Source organism: Zonotrichia leucophrys, chromosome 6 (assembly GCF_028769735.1).
Source record: "Zonotrichia leucophrys gambelii isolate GWCS_2022_RI chromosome 6, RI_Zleu_2.0, whole genome shotgun sequence".
Classification (NCBI taxonomy): Eukaryota; Metazoa; Chordata; class Aves; order Passeriformes; family Passerellidae; genus Zonotrichia; species Zonotrichia leucophrys.
In genome coordinates this window covers 28,920,847-28,940,163 of record NC_088176.1, presented here as the reverse complement: position 1 = coordinate 28,940,163, position 19,317 = coordinate 28,920,847, and the positions used below count along the sequence as shown (strand labels likewise).

Below are 19,317 nucleotides of genomic sequence, written 5' to 3'. Positions count from 1 at the left end.
CATAAATCATCCCAAAAACATATGCTTTTTGACTGTGATGCTTGTGAGAGACTCCCACACACACTGCACAAGAGGAGTTTGGGCCTGGATGACAGAGATTTGGAGGTGGTGTGCTCATTCTATCTTCCACACTGGTGCAGACTTCAAGATAAGGAGTGGAAACACACAAAACAATGTGACATTTGAATAGGAAGGGAGATAAAATTGTATCTTTTTTCTTGGAAACTCATGGTCACCAAAAGAATTTATGCCAGCAAACAAGTAATTGGATTAAATCCAATACACATTTTCAGCAAAACAGTGTTTAATTCACAATGGGCCTGCTCTCCTTGAGTTACAGCTGATCCCAAATTCTTTCCAAGCAGGCCAAAACTGTGCTGTTCTAGTTTGGTAGCATTTCACTTTTGCTGCACAGTGAAAGGTTATGGTGAAAGGCTGTTGAGAACTAAGCCTACATGGTATCACAGGTCTTGGCTCGTTGTACAGAGGATTTGTTAGGAAAGCAGCTACATTGGTGCAAATCCTCTGTATTGGCAGAGCAAACAACCACACACACTACGCAGTGTTGCAATCCATCTGGGTTTCAAGTGGGGATTAAATTCTGCAGCCCAGGCTAGACAGGGGAACTATATAGCCACAAACCCTTACCTTGCAGAAGCACACACAAATGGAGGGACTGATCCCCTTCTTCTCTACAGCACATTCATCCATGAGCTCTGCAGTCACACGTGTAGGAAAAGGAGGGGAGGGGAGGGGGTAAGAATATTTTGCTCTCTTCTTGTACTGCCTCAGTTTTACATCTGGACATAAGGATGGATAAGCTTCAAACAGTTTAACACTCTACATCAGTTCATGATCTCTTTTTCTTGGATCAATTTTGTGTAATTATGAAATCATGCACATTTTTCTTGATGAATTTTGTGCTTTACCAAAGACTAGTTCATTGTGGCTGAAAATATTCACTACATTTAATAAAACTGTGAAAATAAATGAGTGGAAAGGCTTGTCTTTATCTTCCCTCCATGGCATCGCTGCTCTTTCCAGTGTTCTTTGGAGTGGACTCCTCAAAGGCTTGTCCAAGCTAGTTATAAGCATTTTTTATTTAAAAAGAATGAACTGTATTAAGACATGATTTTGAGCAATGCTGGATAAACAGGAACTGTCCATCAAACCAGAGTTAATAAATGTTTATTTCTTTGAACCACTAGAACTCAGGAGCTCTGCTGTCACTTCACTCCTGATCCTTATGAGCACAAAGCAATGGAAGATTCAGGTAGGTTTTCCAAAATCAGGAATGGATTCCCTCTGCATTACTTTTGTATAATACAGATTCGACATTTCCACAACCTATTTCTCCTCAGGATAAAATATTTCAGTATTACAACAGTCTGCCAGTGAAATCTTTTTCCTCTCACAGTTTCCAAGTCAGCATCTTTACCCAGATAAACCTCTGCCAGTCTTACGTAGGTTTGTCTAGTATGAACACAATGTGATTCATGGTGGTGACTGCTTCAGTGTTTATAAGATTATTTTTATAACACTCTATAAGGATGAGATAAACTTCCACCAGAAGGTTCTAGCATACCTCCTGACGTTTTATTTGACTCTTGTTCTGCTCACTGAACTATTTATAATGTTTTAGGTTTGGACTTGTCAAATCCTCATAGGGAAGAACTAAAACCTCTCACTCCTCTGATTTGTTGTATTGAAGCTGTAAGAAAGGCTCTGAAAGCCCTCAGGAAGGCTTCTGACAGTGATTGTGATGTCTCTTAGGACAAACAAGCAGACTTCAAAGCCAGTACCATCTTTGCCACACGCAGATGTGGAGAACAGGAGCTCCACCTGTCCTAACACCAACTGACAGGGAATAGCAATGGAAGCCAGACTGGAGACTCTGGGCAGAGCAGGAGAATATTTAGCAAGAGGATGCCACTGTCAGAAGGCTGTTCCAGACCAATGTGGCAGTAAAGGGATACAGTAACCACAGTCATAACCCTAAGACAATAGAGGATAAAACATTAAAAACACCCCAATAAATTGTAGCATAATGAGCCACTGGCTTCCTAGCCTGTCTGGAAAGCCTGGGACTTGCTCATCCCCATGTCCCATATGACCTCCTGTGTCACCACAGTTCACTTGGCAGAACTGAACACATGAACACTCCCTGCTCTCCCACGGCACAAAGGTCTGTGCTCCATTCGTTGCCAGTGACTCCTATTGCTCCAAGGCACTGGTTGGAAACAGCTGAGGAGAAAGCTCACAATCTACCTTCCAGAAAGCTCACAATCTACCTCCATCCTATGTAGTGAGTGCTGAAGAGTACAAATGCCCTTACTATCACAAAACAGATTTTGTTTCATTTTTCTGCAGAAAAAATTACCTCTCCCAAATCTTTTACCCTTTAAGAACTCAGACATATAATGAAAGCCATGAGTCACCTGAGCTACTGTAGTCAGACTAATGTAACTGCAGCTTGGTAATGGTGTAGCAATGAAAAGACTCACAATCATAAACATTTTTGTCACCTCAGTATCTCCTGTGAATGAGGAGAAATCATGTCTTGACATTATGACTGGTATCAGTCTGTCTTATGTCTGGGTTCAAGAGATAAAGTCATAAAAGTTACACAACTGTCAGCCAACAATTATTCTTAACAGCAAATTTCATAAATTGTTTTTCTTCCATTCCTGGAAGCCTAGAACTTACACAGCTTCTCCTCATCTATTCCATGTGCACTTTGAAGGATCATGGCACTCCATCTCTGCTTATAGATGCAACATCTGTAATTTTTCACAAAAACAAGCACAATATGAAAAGCATAAATTAATTTTTCAGAAATCAATATGGACTATAAATGAAAGTTGGTGGAAAGGGAGCAAGTGTTCTGTAAGATCATTAGCTTTCCATACTACTGCCTAATTAATTTAAGGCTGAAATGGAATTATCATACCTTAAAGGGGAGGTGATTTACTAAATACTTGCTTATTTTCCCCTGAATAAAACATACAGTCTTAGCATTGAAGGCATAATTTTAATGTAATGAAAATATCCTATACCCAGTAACTATAGATCAGTGATAAAACAGGAAATCCTGCTTTTGCTGGCATGAGAAAGTAAATAAGTGAGACTACCCTCAGACTAGCAATGTTTCCTCTCTGATACAGCTGAGAAGCTGTCTTGTGTTGGACTCAGTCTGGGATTAAACATGAGAGTTCAATTTCTAAAATTGTCAGTCAAGAACCTTTGAAACAACCTAAATCCATTTTGAAGTGCTGAAGGAAATACATGAAACAGAATCAAGCCATTCAGTGTTCACAAAACAGCTGATTTAAAGCAAACTGTATAACCTGTTGTGTGGGTGGACTTTTATCTCATGTCGGTTTAGTTAGCAAAGCTAAAAATATTAGCCAATACAAGGTTGGAAGTTGTCCTCTGAACAGATGCAGATGATAACCCTTGTGAGCTCAGCTGTCTGCTCCAATTGCCTTGCAAATGATAGTGTGTTTCCAGCCCAAATTACAGGAATTTAGACAGTTTGTTTGTACAGAGGGAAATTGCACAACTATACAATTCTGCACGCAAATACTGTGGAAGCACGGTGGAGGCTTCCTTGTTGGGGCTCTAAATATGAGTTACCAGGACTCTGTATAAATTCTTCCCAAATAAAACAATCCTTCCAATTCTGGGGAGTAACTACGGCCTAGCAATCTTTCTTTGTCCTTGGTACCACATATGCAACAAAGGTCATTATCTTTCAGTCATTTATTCTAAATTTTACATTTAGCCAAGTTGCTAACAGTTTCTGTCCACTTAATGAGGGCTTCAGAATTCCAGTGCCATTTATTTTAAAGGCTCAGCTCCTGGAATCCTATGATTATTCTCCCACTTTTTTTTTACAAATGTAAAACACAGGGTGTGCTACTGTTTGATAGTAGACTAAAGCTGATTTATGTGCTGAAAGCAGTCTGTCCCTGGCATCACAGAGCTCTATACAGGCTAATTCCCCCTGCTGCACAACTCAGCATCCTGATACAGCATGCATGTATATTTCACTATTCATACAGTACAGCAGGTATATTTCAAGCCTTCATGACTCCACAGGGAAGCACATGAAATGAAAATCATCAAAAGAAGTGAGAAGATTCGACGAACCCTGCTTCTCTTATGGTTTTTGTGATATGGGGGCTAGGTTCATTAGTTCTGCACAGACTGCCTGATCTCTGCCATTGAGAGAGGAGAGCAGCTTGGCTGCCAGCCCAGCCTGCCTCTCTACCTGCATTGCTGCCGGCTCCTGCTGTCCTTAGGCCCCGTGTCTCAGGCCTTCCCCTTCCAGAGGGGCTGTGCTGTCAGGAACTCCCCGTGACCACCAGCAAACATCACCGACGAGAAGCACCGGCACAGGGGCCGAGTGCCTGGGCCCCACAGCCCTCCCAAATCCTCCTCAACAGCACAGGATGACCCAGGGTGGAAAATTGAGTCCAAGACCCTCAGTAAGCAGAAAATTCCTTTAACACCAGGCTATGAGCCGTTCGCCAAATTTACCTAAGTATTTCAGCAATATGTTCTACAACCGTTTTAAATGCCTGATGGAGCTGGATTATTTACGGTGTATTGTTCTTTTTAAAGACTTCTCTTAGTGTATTATTGATAGAGAGGTCAGACACCCTGAGGGCAGTGTAAGGGAAAGCATCCTGAGCGGAAAACAGGCTTAACGTTTTTTTTTTATCTACGATTCAGTACGAAAGTTCTGTGTGGGGAATCTGAGGCGAGCAGTGCGGTGGGATTTACTCGTCAGCAATGTCAAACACAGGAGCATTGACAGTTCAGGGAGGCGCACACACCTTGATCCACATCTCATCGTGCGGATGCTCACACGGAGCAGGGAGGAGGCAGCTGGGGACCCCACCCTCTCGCGCACGGAGGTGATGCCATTGCGGCCGCTCCCCGCACGGGGCCCCGCAGGATTTCCTGCCTCCGCAGCCCCTCAATTCCTGGAAGCGCTCTCTCCCGAGGGCAGGAAGGGCGAGCGCGCCGCCGCCGCCGGCAGCCCCAGAGCCCCGTGAGGGGCGCGGCGCTCCCCGGCCCCTCAGAGGAGAGCAGACAGGAGCAGCGCGCGCCCTTCCCGCCGCCGCCGCGCGCGCTCCGCTGCAACGGCCGCGGCAGCAGCGCCGCGTGCCGGGGCGCGCTCACGTGACGGCGCTGGTTGGCTGGGACGCGCGCGCCCGCTCCGCGCTGGGCACGGCACAGAACGGCACGGCACAAAACAGCACGGCACGGCAGAGAGCAGCACAGAACAGAACGGCACGCCACGGCAGAGAACGGCACGGCACAGCAGGGCGGGACGGCACCGCACCCGATACACCGCACCGCCCTCCGCACCCCGCCGAGCGTCCCTTGTGTCCTGTCCCCAGGCAGTCCCGCTCCGCTCTCAGGTGAGTGAGACGCTGCGGCCCCGGGGCGGGCGCGGGACGGGCAGACGCCGCCGCCGATCGCTGCCGCCGGTCGCTGTGGGTGACCCAGCGGGGCCGGACGCCGTGGGAGCTGCGGCGGAGGAAGGAGCGGCGGGCGGCTGGGGCACCGCGGGGCTGGGACCGGCTGGCCGGGGGCGCTCCCCGTTCCGGGCCGTCTCCTGACAGGAGCAGCCCCCAGCTCCCGCTCCAGGACGGACTCCGCACCTGCCCGCCTCGCCCTGATGTCCCGTTCCCTCGCCCTGATGTCCCGCTCCCTTCCGCGGTAAGGTCAGAAATGCTGACGGCTCGCTCGGGTGTCAGGCGGTCCTGCTGCATCGCTCCCGAGCCGTTCCATACCGTTAGACGTGTGCGCTGATTCCCTGGTGTCCCACGGTGCACGCAGGGCGCTGGGTACTTATCACTACACCTGGCTTGACTTTTACGTGCTCTTGCAGAGGGCTTCTTTACAAAATTCATCTTGGCTAACTCCTGTTTGTGAAAACTAAACGGACAAAACTAAATTATGTTTGTATTTCACTTTCTGGGTATGGGTTTGGCACATTTGCCATAGAAATGAAACTTTCTTCTCGTGTAGAATCTCCAGGCACTTTCTGCATGCACTTTGTTTGAAAAGCAATTTGCTGAATTAACGTAGCATGCACAAAGATAACTTGAGTTGACATACTAGCAGCGTACCATCTATCTCGTGAGCAAAAATGGAATATTCCTGCCCTTAGGTTCCTTTTTAATCTTAAATTATTAATGGTTCTCTGCATAGCAAGAATGAAATTTGTAATTGGTACAGAGTGCAAATGCATGTAGAGAGCTGGATACAAGAGGAGCTGGTTATAAAAAAGGATGTGCCTCCCTAAAAAACCTTGCATGAGAATGACATTCAAGAGCTCTTTCTCTTGCTTACAGTTGTTGAGAACCTCTGGGGAGAAGCAGAAGGCCATACCTAGCCCAACTCTTCTGCAGCTCTTGGGAAAAAGAAATGACAAAAGGGAAAACCTTTTCCCTATTTGGGGAGCATAGGAAAGCTGAGCTTTAGTTACTTGCACTTTCATTTAGCAGCTGTTTAACTGAGCTGTTGGGGGTGCTCTTAAGATAGGGCTAGTGGCAGTCATAATATCCCATCCTCTTTTAGAACCTGATTGTCAACTTCACACCCAATGTTGTCATTTGTACTTAGTTAAATGGAAATATTTGTATCACACTTCATCATGTTGTTGTCTGTGTGATCAATGCAGGAAAAAGTTCCTGTTTCTCTTAGAGATCCCAGAAAAAAAACATAGTTACCAAAACTGAAATAGAAAGGGCAAAACACTTGCATTTGCTGTGTGTCCAACATTTAGGGTTTGAATGTATGTTGAAAGGAAATGTTGGTTTAGGTATCAATGGGAAGTAACATTTCTACTGGCTGTTCAACCATGCAATGTAGAGCAAGTGAGGTGTGTCCTAGTAAAGATTACAACAGTGAACTAAGGTTCTGCTCTTTCTTCTACTTAAATTTCTCCCAGTATTTGAACTTTTAAAGGCAAAAGTTTGAAGTGAGACCATGTTAAGCAAGTCAGAAACATAAGGCTTAAAAGCACTTTTCTTCCATGTAATCCCTCACGGTTTGTTGAAGAGACTTGGGGCAGATGAACTGTGAATTTGTGGCGTTACAGAAACTGAAACCAATGCACAGAGGTGATGGGCCAGTTAAAGGAAGCTTGTAAAAAAACTTGAGAGATCAAATTCTGCAATATTGTTAGTTTCATAATAATAATAATAGAAATCCCCAACAAACCGAACAAAACAGGAGTGGGGCAAACACTGGATCAGCTAAGGCTTCTGAACAACACAAAGGTGTGGATTTGAGGGGAAAACTGGGCTGTTTTCTTGAGTTTTCTGTAGTGTCAGTGTGTAAGAGGAGTGTCTTGTCCATCACATAAGAGGCTTCTAATCCAGATTAGACATGACTTGGCCACAAGGAGTCATCCAGGGAGCCCAGTGTTCCACCTGGCCTCCCTCGTGATCCTTCTGGGCCTGGTTTGCACTGCAAATGTTCCACTTGCCAACCTGCAGCAGGTGTTCCTGTTCCTCACCTGCCTATTTAAAAGAAATCCCCGACTTTGGAGAACTACACCATGCAAGTACATCCCTCAGTGAATTACTGTGTGTTCCAGCAGGTTTTAGTTTCCCTCAGCCCACGGTGACCTTGCTGTGTGTCCTGCACACACGGTGTGCTCGTTGCTGTGGGTGGGCATTAGCTCAGGTACTGCCTGGGTGCAGAGAGATGGGAGAGAGAGGGAAGGGCCCTGCCACTGCCAGAGCTGATGCTTTCTCTGCAGGCACACAGGGTGAGGGTCTCAGCAAGGCAGCTCTCTCCTGAGCTGTGAGCTCCTCCAGACTCTGGGAAGGAAGGGGCATGTGAGGTTCAGCTGCTCTGTTCCTCTGAGTGCAGATCATCATCACAGAGAGAGATCTGCCTCCACTACCATGGTATGAGAGCTGTTTGTATTTTGGAGTTGTAATAGGGTAGAGCAATGCTAATTAAGAACCCAGCTATCTTCAAAACCAGAAAGTGGAAGACTGAAGGGCAGGGGGATGAAGGCCATAAACTTTTATCTGTGAAGTGGAACTTTTAGGCTTATGCTTTAGTAATGATGAAAATCAGGTTTAGCTACATTTCTGTCTGCTTACATTCTTCAAACAACTGATCTCATTTTACAGCATAACAATTTAAAAAATATCCCAGCAAGCAAGAGAGTCTTAATGTGGCCCTTAACAGGACAATAATGTAAATGATTAATGATTGATGAAGAAGAATTGTGAATGAGCTTGTGGAAGGGCTTTACATGTCTGTTTGAGATTAAGAAGGATCTTGATATATCCTTGGAGGTCATGTCTGTAGATTTTAATGAGGGTGAAGCAGAGGAAGGCTGTTAAAAGCAAATGAGATCTCAGTAAAATAAAAACATGAAAAGCTCTGGGTTTATGATCAGATAAACCAGATGCCCTTTTTTTAGTCTGGTTTTTTTGAAAAGAAATTTTCTGAAAGAAGCTGCAAGTAACTTCCTATCTGCCATCAATACTCAAGAAACAAGTAAACAGTTACAAGTGGTACAGTATCACATAAAGTATCTTTTTAAACAGTTTTGGAGCCCTGAGTATTAATTAATAATTAATAATTTGGGGAGCTGTTTAATTGTGGGTTAAGGCTGTTATTGTAGGGCTTACAAAGGGAGCTGTGTGGGCCTGCCTTGGAGGAAGTAAGGGTGAGCACAGCAGAAAAGATGGTGAGAAGATTCTTCACAGTAATAGCTGCATGAAACGTGGCAGTTCAGGAAGACTGATATTTGTTTGCCACTAAAATGCTCATTCATAAGTAGCAAAGGGAAGGACAGGACTCCTAGAGGACATAAACATCATCCCTCTGGCTCTGGTGTCAATTCTTGTGGCTTGTCTATTCCACAAAGGTGGAATAAAGTGTTACTTCCATTTTCTGTTTGCTCTCTCTCTCTTGTGTTGTGCTGGGTATCTACAGAAGGTTGTAACTTCTGTGAGAAATTAACTTCAGTCCTAAATTCAGTTCTGAAATGATCCTGATAAGAAGGGAGAAGTGCCCAGTGGGCCGCTGCTCTGTTCATTTGAAGACTCTGCATTTCACTGCTGCTATTCAAGCTGGCCTGAACCTCTGAAACCTGCTTGTGCCCCTGAGCTTTGCTTTTAGGGCAGCATCTGAGGTGAAATCAATGTTATTCCCACCTTTGGTTCTTGGAAAACCTCCACCTTGCTCCTGGATAGAAACCAAGCCACAATAAAGTAGGCATTTACCAAACCCAATTAAGGACTTTTATAGTTAATTTCATTTGTTACCAAAAGGGGGAAGCAACACAGAATTCCCAGTTCATGTGTCATCAGGCTGTCAGCTCATATTTTAGAGTGTTGTCACCTTGAAGGTAGCCAAAAAATCCCTCCTCAGAGTCTGTTGCCTAAGAGAGAGGAGCTGGTTAACTGGGATACAGCAGTGTTAGCTTCTGACACCTAAGGTGGTTTGAGTTTTTTTAAATTTAAATCCATAAGGAAATTATTCATGAAAAAGCTTCATTTGACAGAGTTGTGTCAATCTCCAATTATACCCAAAAGCTTATCAAGCTACCCATGATTTCTTCACTGCATTGGAGCAAAGAGTGTTTTAGTGAAGATACACAGTTTACCTGTTTGAAACTTCAGAAGACTCTTTTATTGACCAAGCAGGCCTGTTTTATAATATAAAATGCATCATAAAAGATGTTGTTGCTATTGCATGCATTGTAATTTTAGGTTGAAAATAGTAAAGTTTATTCTCTTTTTTTCCCTTCTTTTTTCCTTAGGAGTGCCACGTTAAGAGAAAGACATGAAGTATTTTTAATGAAATTCTGCTTTTGATCAAGCTGCTAAAAATGGATGTGAACATTTTCTCCTGTGAGGTAAGTATTGAAGGGAGAAATAAAAAAAACCCTGAGTTGTTTCTCTTAGTGTTGCCTGTCACCACTGCTCTTCTGACCAGCAGCTTTTGGTCAAGTATTTTAAAGTTATAACACCTGTGTCTTGGCAAACTTTGTACCAAAAGTCTTAACTGAAAAGTCCTACAAATAACAGTTTCATTTACAGGATTAGTCAGCTTTGTTCTGATATTCCAGCAGATAAAAACAAATGTTGGTGTTGCAGGGCTGGTAATGAGCAGCTTCTGCACAGAGTGGCTTTTGACCCAATGTCAGGCTTTTTTCCAAGCATCAAAGAAAGGGAAGCTGCAAAGTCTGATTTTCAAGAGTGAATTCTCACACAGACTAACTGCAGGTGCAGGAAATGAGTGAGATCCTGGGATGAAGGAAGAGTTTGCACCACAAACATGTAGGTACTTTTCCATGCATCCAGGCAGCTTTCTCAGTTCCTGCTCTAGGCAGCCTAGGGAAAAGTGGGGCTTTTGCCAGCCTGAGTTACAGGTGTATATTTATATTGCTTTTGTCAAGTACCACAGCCAGATCTTCAAAGTTCCTGCAGTAAGTATGTAAGTTAGTTAAACCAAATACATGTCCTTGATGTTGGATCATGGGAAAATTCAGGTTGTAAGGAACCTCTGGAGATCAGAGTCAAACCCTCTGCTCACAATTTGGAGTAGTCAATGAAATTAGGTCATTTTCATCCACTGGCCTTCTGAGTCTGTTGTATGTCAGAAGTATTAACAAAAGATGGATTTATAGCTTTCCATATGTATTAAATGTACATTTTAATAGTGCAGATAGGGACATAAGATGCTACTAAAATTTGTCAGAAGGGATGATGTTTTAATTAAGACAGGATTGCACAGGAATGGTCTATTTCTCTAAACAAAGGAAACAATAAATCTCTGATGTATTCATTTCTTGCAATTGCAAATGAAACCTCCACAGGTCAGCTAACACTGACCTAATGTCATGATGCCAATATTTTCAAGATGGGTTCCCTGCAAGAATTACCCCTTCCCAGGCATCTCTGGGGAATTGATGTATTTACTTCCTCCTGTAAGCAAAATTGCTTTCTCATAATAAAAGGAAGGGAAGTGAACATTGCTTATCCTGTCTGAAACATGTTACTGAAACATTTCCTCTGGAGTATAAATATTTGTTCATGGGAAAACATAGTGACAATGTGAATAAAAATAAACATCTTGTCAGGAAGCTTAGGGGAGCAATCTCCCTCCTGGGCTCTAAAAGTAAACACAAACCAAGCATCTCTCCTCCCTCCATCATTGTGTACTACCAAGCAGAACATTCTGTGAGCCCTAGGAGTAGCTACTTCCACTGTTTTGGCCAGGGAGGATTATACAATGAAGGGGTTAATCTTGTCAGGAGAAAGACATTTTAGCATTCAGAGCCTCATTGGAGGGTCAATGAAGTGAAGAGACACTTGGTTTACTTTGGATTTATGCTTATCTCAATGTGCTTTGAATTGATCCCTCAAAATTGGTAATTTAATAGCCTTAATAGTTACATTAGTAATTTAATGAGCCCCTTTCAGGACATCATCAAAGACAAACATATACTTTGTGAATAAAAATAGAAGTCATTTTACAGGCAATGCAGTTCCTGAAAGCCAATATACAATATTACACATATGCAAGTTGTGATTGTCATGGTTTAACCCCAGCCAGAAGCTAAGTACCATGTAGCTGCTTGCTTGTGTACAAAAAGGTAAAACCCGTGGGCTTAGGACTGTTTAATAATTCAAATAAAATAGGATAATCATTTGAATTGAAAGGGAGAGAAAAGAAAGGGAGAGAAATAAAACCCCAGAAAAAGAAGTGGTGCACATGTGCTGGCTGAGGCCCAGCCCAGCCCTGAGCAGCAATTGGTAGCTTCCAGTTGATTCCCCCAATTTATACACTGGGCATGACCTTTCAGGGTATGGAATGTCCCTTTGGGCAGTCTGGGTCCCCTGCCCTGCTCCCCCTCAGCTTCTGGTGTACCTGCTCACTGAAATGTCTCCATTTGGAGTGAGCACTACCAAGCAACACCCACAACACCCGTGCGCCATCAGCGTTCTCATAGTGAGTCCAAAACACAGCTCTGACCAGCAACCAGGAGGAAAATTAACTCTAGTCCAGCTGAACCCAGGACAGTGATGCTATGAATTATTTAATATACATGGACTGATCTCACCATCAAAAAGTACCCATTGAGGGAAATGGCGCACCCAAGAATCCAAATTTCTCTTTTCACCTCTGCTCCCAGTGTCAAGCCTTGCTTCCCAGTCTGTTTTAAAATGAATTTCTGAGTCAGATGTATAGCTCATGTAGGTAAATTACAGAACAATATTCTCAGAAACTTGCTGTTTCCACACCAGTTCCTGTTATTTCTCTGATTTGGTCTCACTTCTCGAAGTGAATATATCTGCAGGTCTGGAAAAAAGCTAACTTGTGGATGGGTATGTGCTTGAATCAGAAAATGCTGCCTCTCTGGAAGGTGTGTATTTGTAGAGATGTTATTTATTCCTTAATATCCCAGTCAAAGCTTATTTGCTTTTGGGCTTCTGTGTCACTTGAGGTATTATGAGACAAGTAGTAGTAAATTTAGCTGTCTGGGTAAAGAAGCTACTGCTCTCTCAGAGATTAGTGTCTTCACAGTCAGTGGAATAAAATAGCTACTGCCTCTACAATGCAATCTGGCACTTGAATGTATCTGACAATTCAGAATGGTAAATAAAAGTTCTGGACTGTGCAAAGCCAGCTGAGGGGGATGTGTGTAACCTTCAGCTGAATTAAATTTATCGGAGGAAATTTTAAATTTTAAAGCTGCTTGAACTAGTTCTTCTCAGACTTATGGCTGCTTATGACTAGATTAGAAAACAAGGACTGCCTTGTGTGGGTGGTTCAGGTGTGAGAGGAAGGGCAGTGTTGCTGTTTGTTGCTTTTAATCTTTGTAATTAAATTTATGTTCTCTAGCACTATTTATCATACTGTTGAAATCCATGTTTCTGACTTTTTCATGGGATTTGCTGTGCTTTACATTAAGAAGAATGACTGTTTTTCACAACACCTATGTAGAATCAGGAACAATTTGTTACAGTTAGGTGGGAAAGGAAGAAAGAAATTATGCAGTTCTGAAATGTCCATTAATTCAGGGAGATTAAGCATCAAGGTACCCAACATAAGAAATCAAAGCTCGGATATAAAATCAGTGCTGTTATATCAGAACATTCTCTTGCCAGCTGGAATTACCTGTCTCTCACACCTCTGGAAGCAAGGGCCTAGCACCCTCAAAATGAGGATTTGCAGTAACAAAAACATGGTATGGTACCAGTACCTGAGCTTTAGCTGCTTTTTGTTTTCAGCTGCTTTCTCAGTGGTAGAATTTGCTTCTGCATGGGCTCCTAGATGTGCTCGGCATGGGCAGGTGTCCCAGTAATTGTCCTGAGCAACAGGTACAGTTTACACTTGAGATGGATGTATGTATGGGGGTAAATAAGATTAATACCTTTGTAGTTATTCTCTTCTACCATTACCCATTAAAAGAACTATTGCCTGACTCACAAAAGACTTTTAAAAAGTTCAAAAATAGAAAGCTACATGTCTTGCTGCTTTGTTGAAAGAGAAAAAGCCCCTTCTAGTAGAATTCATGTTTCTTTGGCAATGACTTTCAGGCAATGAGTGGATGAGAAATTTCAAGGCACTAGAATATCTTTGATTTTGTTAAAGCTTCCTGAATGCCTGATTAGCTTCAAAATCATTGCTATTGCTGGTTCTAGCTTGTTTTTAATTTTACAAAGGTGTGTTCTGTTCCTGACATATTTAAATGCTGCAGTTGTAAGTGTAATTGGAAGGTGATGTCTTTTACTCAGTACTTTGCAAATTACACAGTATACACACACTCCTTTAAGTTCTCTGATTTGTGCCTAATCTGTAGTTCAAACGTGTAACAGTGATACTTTTCAGGCAGATCCTGGAAGTAGTCCTACACCCTCTGTGAAAACTGCAAATATATGCAAGAAGTATGTGATTTCATGGTTGATAGCTTTTGAATGGTAGCATTTAAAAGAACAAAATCCTTCTTGGAAACCATTCCTAATAAACATAATTAGGGAAGTCTCATCAAGCAGCCTGTGGTGAAACATGCAAACTGTCTTTATTGCCTGCTGCTTAGACTTGGAATCACTCGTGTGTGATTTCTTCTATGGATCACTTGTGTGCATTCTTCTGCAGTTTCTGCAATTACCATTATCCTTCAGCTACACCATTTTGCTAGAATTTATAGAAAGTGTTTCAGGGAGTGAAAGATCAGAGTGAATATCCATCAGAACCAACCCTGGTAATATTCTTTTTGCATATGGTTTATGAGCTTAACTCATTGGGGAAACAAAAAAAAAGGAACTAAATTTGTTTAGGCATATTGAAGTAAACCACTAAAATACATGAGTGGCATTTGGAAGAAATGCACAAGTAATAAGCTTGTGTTGATATCATCCAGTTTCACCCACTGAATTTGTTGTGTTGCAAAAATGCAGGCTTTGCAAGGCAGTCTTTGCTAGTGTAACTAAATCATGTCAGTAAACTGGTGTAAGGTGGTGGTAAGAGGCACAAGGTCTTACCTTCCTGGCAAAGCTTCCTGTTTCAAAAAAATGAGTGGTTCCATGGTATAAAACACACAGAATATAACTAAGTTTGAATTTTGGTCTTGAATTCATAAAATCCCACAGTGTTGCTACTGTGCAGAACACACTGTTCAAAATAAATGAAGAACTGTACTGTAATCTTGGGAGGGTCTGTAATCCAAATAAGCACACTCTTTGAACAACCTAGTGAAAAAACAGTGAAGTTACAGGTGCATCATTCATTTCTGTTTTGTTTCAGCTGCTTTAGTTATCATCTTTCTAAGACAGGCATGTAGCAACTGATTCTGTGGACATTTTCTTCTTGAATTACTCCCCAAATTGAAGCCCAGAGAGGTCCCTGGAAGCTTTTCCTCAACTCTTTCAGAAGGATTTATATCAGGCTCTTAAAACCATAACTGGGTCTTACTTTCATGTCTAGCTCACTATGGGACAGAGGTAGAGAGGAGTAAATTGTAGCTAATAAGGCTGTTTCTCTAAGATCAGTGATGATGAGATTAAGCTGCCTTTGATTCTTCTACTTAATCCTGCTCTGTTGGTTTGACAGCCTATAAAGATCAGAGTATGGCTGGTAGCTGCTGTTCTTGTATATAAGCAGTGATTCAGAGACCAGGAACATCAGGCTTTGGCAACTGTGAAAAAGGCAACAAAATCCACTTTGTTTCTCTTCCCCTCACCCTACCCAACGTTTTCCAGTTTCTGTAACTAGAAATCTGTGTTCAAGACTTGTCCTCATCATCTCTTTATACCATCAATAGAAGGAATCCCAAGCAGGGGTGGCACATTGTTGCAGAGATCTCTATTTGTGTATTGCTCCTGTCAAATTTCTGAAATTTTTAACCAATCTTTTAGCCTCTAAAATTTTATCTGCATTTTGTATCCTCCTGTGTATAAATCTACTAGGCTTTTAGTAGGTGATTTATGCAATCCTCAAAAGGCAGGGAGAGCATTTATAATGCTTGGAATAACAAGGGCTGATCCATTTATATACGGTTTTTAAAGCTCAATAGCCTAGATCAAGAGTGAGAAGCAAAGACTGTGTATGTCATTGAAAACCTCCTGTAGTTCTAGTGTAAAGATGTTTCAAGTCTCTTGGAAACTCATTTCTCAGAGACAAGTGAATTTTGACTGATCTATATAGAGGAGAGATGGAGACTGACAGCTAGCCACAAGGTCAGACAGACAGACAGAAAATCTTCCCCAGCTGACTGTTTGCTATGACTCTTATTTCATTCCACAAAGGAGTTCTTTCCATTCCATTAACATCTGATTAGATGGCAGAAACATTTTAAGAAGCTCTGAACAGTTATGCAGATGCCAGCACTATTACTTCCAGATTCATTCCCTTGCCAAACAGCAAAATGACACAGTCAAGAAGAAATCCTCCTACTAGTCAGTTTTTTCTGTTTAAGGTGGGGGTTTTTTTAATGTGTTTTTATAAGTTGATTAAATCTTTTGTATCCATGTTGTAGTCCTGAGGAGCGAGAAGTGTGGAATATAACAAATACAAGCTGTTGCAAAATTGCTCCCATTAGAAGAGATTACACATGTGATACAAAACTCTGCCACAGAACCAATTCTTAAAACAGCCTCATCCTCTCTGGGTTGGGAGTGCAGTGAGCCATAACCCTGCCACTTCTTCCCTTGGGAGACTCTTATATAACTGCTCAGCTGTTTCTCTTGCTGTTCTTCTTATTAAGCCAAAATTTTGTTTTGCTTAATTGTATCCTGATACACCTAACTTTGCAGATTGGAGCTGTTCAAAGCGGATCCACTCCCTTTTAAGACCAGACCCCACAGTCTGTAGAAAGAGAAGGATGGCAGCAAAGGCAGGTTATCAGAGTTTAAGGGGCCATCAGAGAGACTGTAACAGCACAGGTGAACAGGCTGGGACATACCTGGCTCGGCTGAGTGCCCTTCCATCAGCAGGACAGCCACATCCAGGGATGCCTGAGGCTGAGAGCAGCGAGGAGGGCGAGGGCAGGGCTCATTCCCCTCTGCTGGGCCCTTGTGAGAAACTCTGCTCAATTTTGGGCTTCACCATTCCAAAGAGAGATTGACCACCTGAAGACAGTGCTGCTAATGATAATAGTGCCCTGAACCAAGGGCTGCTGATACTGTGGGGAATATGAAACATGAGATATGCACAGAAACACTGAGCGAGCTGCTTATCTCGCCTGGAGAAGAGAAGGTTAAGAGGGAATCTCATTACTACCTCAGGTAGTCACAAGGGGTTATGGGGAAACCAGGTCTTCTCTGTGCAACAAAAGGACAAAAGGCAGCAGTCACAAGAAGCAGCAGGGAGGTGTAAAGAAAAAATTTTCTCACTGTTGTAAAAAAAGCCATTTGCATGGTGAGTGGCTAAGCAGTGGAACACATGGATTGGAGGTTGTGGAGTGATTGTCCTTAACCAGATCAAGCTTTGAAGTTAGCTGTGCATTGAGGAGGAGGTTGGACCAGATGACCTCTGGAGGACTCTTCCCACCTAAATTGATATTCTGTTTTGGAGTGAGGTGGAGAAAATTAGGGTCTTGTAATTAACAAGATTAAATATGGAAGCAGGGAAATGCAAAAGCCAATATCCTACACATAATTAGATTGAAAACTAAAGCATTGTCGAAATATAACCCTCTGAAAAAAATGTAGATATTTAATTTTTATTCCAAATTATAAGTATTGGCATTTTCCTTCTGTAGATGGTTTCTTTCCTGTTTACTTGGCTGTTCAAAATACATGCTGATATCAAGCCTTCTATATCCCTTTTCTAGTGAATAAGAATGGGGAAATATAATTCATAGGCAAACCACTGGTGCTATATATCATTCACAGAATGCTCTAACAAAATCTGGTGCACTGCGGGCTTCTTAAGCAATGATGGTCTTGCACTATATTTAGCATTCAATGAAGAACTGAAAAAAACCCTAACAAATAAAATGTATGGTGCTCTGTGTTGGTGTCTAATGAAAACAGTGAAGGAAGGTATCATGTGTGTTACATGTTGCCATCTCTGAGAATTAAGACAAATGTGGGATTGTAGAAAAAGGGATGCAACTGGCTTAATCAATTTGCATAGCTGGCTGAGAGCAGATGTTGATGTCACTAAATAGAGACACCTTACGTCAAATGCAAACCAAAGAGAAGAACAGACTGGGTACAATGTGCAATAGTTTTGAAAAGAAAGCTAATTAGGAATGCATGAGCATTTGGCAAGGGTACATTGCAGCCCTGAATGCAAACCTTTTAATACAAAAATTGTATTGACAGGAAATGAGTTGAATTTTATTTCAATGTTTACAGAGTATATTCTTACATAGTTTTATTCAAGCCATTTGTTCTCTTTATGAACTTTTTATGGATAAAATCTAATGAAATATATTCTAAACCATTACAAAAGTAGTTAGAAATTATTTTGATCTACCCACGTCATTGAAGTCTCTAAGCCTAATTGTGGGGGAAAAGTAGACTACAATGACAGGAGCTGGGTAATTCTGATGTTTTAATTCACATGCTGCCAGCTGGCTGAGACTACACATACCACATGCAATGGGTGCATGGTGAAGTCCATAACTGAAGTACCACGTTTCCTTATTTTGGTTGTACAACATTCACTCATGTTCTCTTTGTATTGTTGAAAGCAAATTTCATGGACTGAAGAGAGCATTTCTGTCCCCTGTGGGATTGCCATATGCTATGTGGAACCCATACAGGACAATTTGACTTACTTTGTTTTACTTAATTCCTTGTGCATTTAAATTATATCCACTAACATTTTTTAAATCCAAACATGCTCCTAAAGTCTTCTAATATGAAAGGCCCCTGCATTCAAGGGTAGGAGAGAGAGAGAGAAACTCTAGGATGTCCTATACTATTTGTTTTTGGGGTTGGGCAGTCCCGGGTGGTCTCTGCAATGTCAGACCTGCCCTCTTTTAGTGAATGAGCTCAGTTCTGTTGCAACCTAAAGCAGAAGGGAAATAATCTCAGTTGTCCTGAATTAAAAGCTTGAGTGGGTCCTCAGAGGGAGCAAAGAGCCACGTCACCACATTTTTAAAATTTCTTTTTAAGCAGACTGTACCTAGACATCTAATGCAGGGAAGAGCCTCTTGCTTCCACATGACCCTTGGTTCTGGGATGTAGACTTTCTCAGCATGCTGAAAAACAGAAATGTAAAATCTAAACCCCAGAGTTACCATGCTTAGACTATCAATCCTCTGCAGATGCAGCAGACTTAGATTATGATGGGATGGTGAGAAGCATAGGTTCCCTTTCCAGAAGAGTTTGTCAAAGAAGCCAAACCAAGTGCTTGTAGTCCCTTCTTCCTGCACTTCCTGTTATCCTTGAGTGGTGTTTTTCAACCTGTCTCCTCCTGAGCCTTTCTCTGGTGTCTCAGAAGTGCAGAGGATGGAAGGGCCTGAGGGCACTGAGCTTCAGTGTTTCTGAGCTGGTACAAAGTTCCTTAAGGAGTTCTGCTAACACTACATGTTGCAGCAGCCTCTGGAATTAAACTGACTCTCAAGATCCAGGAGTAGAAAGGTTATTTGTAAACTCAGTTACAGTCTATGCACAACTGATGCTCTCTCCTGATGTTTTTTAATCATCTGAGAAATAGAGTCTCAAAACCAAAAGGTTAGTTTAGCCCCAGAGTAAAAAATAATACATTGGAGCATATGGGGATGTGGATTTACATTTGTGCTTTCAAATGCATTTTATAATTTAGCAAAACTAAGATAATTCTAAGTAGAATTCTCCATGGGAG

The 19,317-nt window shown here is 42.2% G+C and overlaps 1 protein-coding gene across 2 annotated transcripts in view; it reads left to right on the top strand.

The window, feature by feature from the left end:
• The first annotated feature begins 5,208 nt into the window (after positions 1–5,208).
• The window catches only part of RHOBTB1 (Rho related BTB domain containing 1), a 47,434-nt gene continuing 33,325 nt past the window's right edge, over positions 5,209–19,317 (top strand). The window contains exons 1-2 of one of the 2 annotated variants that reach the window (XM_064716839.1): positions 5,209–5,432; positions 9,812–9,907. The gene's annotated coding sequence lies outside the window, so the exon portion shown is untranslated. Of the gene's footprint in view, positions 5,433–5,713; positions 5,739–9,811; positions 9,908–19,317 lie in introns of those variants that run through there. The other variant, XM_064716840.1, reaches the window with a different exon arrangement.